Source organism: Octopus bimaculoides, chromosome 3 (assembly GCF_001194135.2).
Source record: "Octopus bimaculoides isolate UCB-OBI-ISO-001 chromosome 3, ASM119413v2, whole genome shotgun sequence".
NCBI classification, from domain to species: domain Eukaryota; kingdom Metazoa; phylum Mollusca; class Cephalopoda; order Octopoda; family Octopodidae; genus Octopus; species Octopus bimaculoides.
In genome coordinates this window covers 111,094,013-111,098,763 of record NC_068983.1, presented here as the reverse complement: position 1 = coordinate 111,098,763, position 4,751 = coordinate 111,094,013, and positions in this window count along the sequence as shown.

Sequence of the window (4,751 nt, the reverse complement as noted above, 5' to 3'; positions counted from 1 at the left end):
TATATATATATATATACATATATTGTCAGTTCTCACTTCACGTCGTTGAAAGGGGCTTGAGAAGTGCACCTTTAAGGGAAATGATAGAAAGCGAAATCAATTTTATCATAGGTTTAATGATATAAATAATAGTTACGTTCCCATCAGTATATTCCCACGGTATAATTCTCGCTTCCAACTCAGAAAAACATCAACAAACTCTTAAATGAAGACTTCGAGCATTAAACATTGAAATGTGCGTAATGTATATACATTTACGAAAGATGAATACAAATGACTAAGCTATTTATTTACTTAAAAGAAATTTCCAAGCATTTGTTTCGCCGATTATTATTTTTCTCTTCGTAGAATTTCTTGTTGTATTTGTGCGAACTCTTTATTAAACGGTATGAAATTCGTGAGCTGGTAAAAATCCTTAGCACACAAACTACTAAGCAGCTACTCGTTCGTTTTTACTTTCCGAATCCAAATTCTACCAAGGTCGACTTTGCATTTCATTGATAAAAAACGTACCAGTAAATTACTGGGATCGATGTGATCAACATTTCTCACTTCACCATAAAAAGCTCCAGGCCTTATTTCAATATTTGAAATCATTATTAACCTATTTGTTTTTGAGCTTCTTTTTCTTGGAGTATATTTTTATGCAACAACTGGAAAAAATTCACATTCAGCTTACGCATTAGAATATTTCATGGTTCTACATCCAAATATTTATCAGCTTCTTCATTACGATGTTTTCCTATGTTCATGAGGTTCTCAAATATTTCTTTGCTCTGAGATTCAAGTAACCAATCTATATCTTGATTTATTTCCTTATATCCATCTCAATGTGCCATATCCGTAGTCTCCTCATAAATATTTTTTCTTGAAACTTCACTGGCCAGGACGTCTGCATTGCAGTTTGGATATGTTCGACACTAAAGAAGATACATTTAGAATGCTTTCATTTGTTGCAATGCCGGTGTCAATGTTACCCCAGGATTCACATAGAAATCATGCTAAAATTTCTTTACACCCGATTTAGTTACGCTACCTAAGAATTTTATCAATTTAAATTATTTTGTAGTCGTGTCCGCTCACCCCACCTTGACTAGATCTCCGGATGAAATGTCTATATGCCGTTACTCTCTGCGCTTCTCCATAATGCGAGAAAATAAATCCCAATCCCTTAGACGATTCTCTCGTTTTTTCGTAAACATCCGAGCTCTTTCCGACTCAGATCTCATACATCACATTTTATTCTCACGTAGACCGCATATACTATTTCTCTCTATATCTATATCTAACCTCATATCCAACCTTTAAGAGATTATAACCATCCCTGCATCTATCTAGAAGTCATGCGACTACAGATTCGTCACAGTTGTTCGACACACAGTCACATACAGTGCAACATTTTCATTCATTCGGACTCAAAGCCACTTCAACATAGGGATTCCGCCCGCCCGCCACTTTCATGTCATTTACTTGACATGCTTTACTCCCGGCCTTTCAGAAGCTGCTAGACGGTTGAGTTAAACACTTCACATGTCTCAGTCAACGAAATGCCCAATGGTTCGAGTCCCCCAAATTGTTGATACTTCATTAGCATTCCTTTTCTCATAACTAATGCAATTATTTCTACACTGAAATAATCTGTGGTATTTTTCCTCTCTTTTATGTTTGGAGTTCAAATCTTGTCGATGCTAAAATTGCATTTCATACCTTCCGGTCTGGTAAAATAACCATCAGTTAAATACCTAGTCAATTGCCAGCCCGTTCTCTACAAAAATATTAACGCTGTGAATAAGTTGGAAACAGTTCAGTATTCTTACATGACATATCACCAATAGACATCTCACTCACACGGTATCTCTCTGATTTATACGTTTTATCTTTTATCTGTTTTCCTGACGATGCATCGAAGAAATAACTCCACATGGTTACCACTTTGATAAGTGTAATCGTGATAGGACTCAGAGGATTGTTCGTTTCGAGATAAAATGGCACATTTTCGGCTACGTTAGTCCTGGCGGACTCTATGATAGTTGTTTTGGGACATTAACCGAGTCATTAATTTCCTTCGAACAGGAAACTGACCATTGACAATGAAAGCATTTGCATTAATAAGTAAACAAAGTTATCATACAATATAAAAGTAGTTTATTACCAGGCACATGTGTTTAAGTGAAATTAAAAATGGAGGTTAGAACACAATTTGTTATATGTAATTTGATAACCGAGAATACTGTTAGATTTAAGTGAAAATGTACATTTTTCGCTATTTTTTACACCCACATCCGATTAAAAAAACAACGCTGAAATACTGCGATTAATCATGTTCTTCTTTAGTTTACCGTATAGTGACGTCGCCTAAATAAGTGTACTTGCTTAGAAATAATGCATTTTAAGATGGTTTAGAATTTACTGGAAACATACAATAATTTTGGTAGGAGTGAAATTGCGGCGTTTAAAACAAAGCAGTTAATCACTTGTCTTAAAAGTGCTAAATCCTTTATCACTATAATGCAAAGCAGCACATTGATACATACAACATGAGATGACGATTCTAAATCTGTTGCGAGAAGGTATTAGAACGGTGAGAGCATAAAGTTACTAGTAGTTTCAGAGTATTCAGCTACTAAACGTCCTTTGTAATTACCATTAATGACTATTTCTAATGATAGTGTAAGTTATTTAATTCAATATTGTCGGGGAGCATTTTTTACTTCCGATTGAATGAATTGGCAGCAGACGGTTCAACTTTTGTAATTAGACGGTTAATATCCGGCGACATAAATGGAAAGGAAATTCAAGATTCAAGAACGAATCCCAAAATCTGATCGGGGATCACCGAATCCTACTTTAAAAGAGAAATGCTCATCCAGAAAGGTATAGCATGAATAACGACTGCTCAGTCATGTAGCAGTACGAGTATGTGAAAATATGGACATGCTTTTACTTTTAATTCTGTTACTCAGTAATTACTGACTGACATTGACAATTCCTCTGTCTTCATCCCTAGCATACACGTATAAACTTTAGCTGGCAACCTTACATCATGCACAATTAATCATATCATTCGAAACAACTCGTATCAACGAGCCGTTTTAGAGAAGTTGCATGAGCAGTCATCTCAATGATGCACTTTTGGATGCAGAATGTAAATAGGCAAGTGTCGAGGAGATTAGAAGCGTTAATCACTCGAAAATCTGCATATCATCAAACATAAACATTTTTCCTGAAAGATGAAACTGGATTTATGGTGAATTGGACATTTGCTACGATTATGTCAAGTAAAATTCCTGCAGAAATAACATTTTTAACTTTGACGAGTCGCAGCTTCAAGTGTGAAGCCCAGTGATCTGATCTGATTTTCTTCAGAATTCTAAATTTATCCTCCAGCAACTTCACTATTTAATCAGAGATCTGAGAATATTTTGAGCCTATTTTGAAAGTATGAACCTGATCTGCATCGAATTTAGTGTTTTATTTTTCCATATTCTGGTTCCACAGCAGTCTACAACATTTCATTTTACATTAATTCCGAATATCTTCCCCTCTGCATATATCAGCTGTGATGCTTTCGCTATTAATTACTATAAGGAATTTATTTAGACTTTTGGTATTCTTCTATGTGCCTAGGTGAATGATGGAGACAAGGACTTTGTGTCATGTTGAGCAAGGAAAGGAGAAGAAAGTATTCTGAATCAGTTAAAGCATCATTGTAGGCAGTCCAATCGGATATAATTTCGAAGATATCTGAGGAAACGCAGTTCGTTTAGAGTTACAAATGATATTAGTTTTTATTTGAATGTCACTACATGCTGTGTAAAATCAAATAGCTATTGCACAAAGATTCTGGAAGTCTCAAAAGCTACTGGTAGTGCAGCGACATTTTCAGGTTGTCATCCATGTTGAGAATACTGTTTTAGAAATTCATGTGTGAGAAACAAATCAAAGTCAGGTTTGAATTTACTAAAATTTGAACTAACGACAATTTACTTTCTGTAGAGATAATAAATTACAGCCGTTGAAGATTGTAATTAAAGCTTCACGTGCAGATTCAGTAATTCCTATTGGCATAAGATTATATTTATTTTAATTCCGCATCTATCTATCTATCTATCTATCTATCTATCTATCTATCTATCTATCTATCTATCTATCTGTCTGTCTGTATGTCTGTCTTTCTACCTGTATACAACTACCTAAATATTCATCCATCTATGTCAGTTTATCTGTCGATATGGTCAATTATTTAAACCTAACTCAACAAGTCATTTAATGTCAATTAGTTTCTATATTGTCTATGTCATTTTCTTATATCTTTCATTTACATCGGTTTTGTATTACTGCTATAGTACTTTAACACAGACATATACATATACATACAAATATACATACAAGCATGCAAGCATATATACATACATATAAACATTCATGCACACATACACACATACACACACGCATGTTCGTATATATTTGTATATATAATATTCAATTTCATTATATTCTAAGGACTGTTATAGTCTTACAGGTTCATTATACGGGAACTCGTTTTGTTTTTCGCTGCATATATGTAACCAAAAGTTACAACACTTTCTTTTGAGCAGATGCCAATCTATCTACAAGGTTAGCCTCAAGCATTCTGATCGGAACAGACAGGATCAACGTGATATGAAGAGTTTTCCTCAATAAAAACGTCTAGGAATGTAAACTACAACCAAAACCATAAACACTAAACTACGCGTTACAATTATATATAT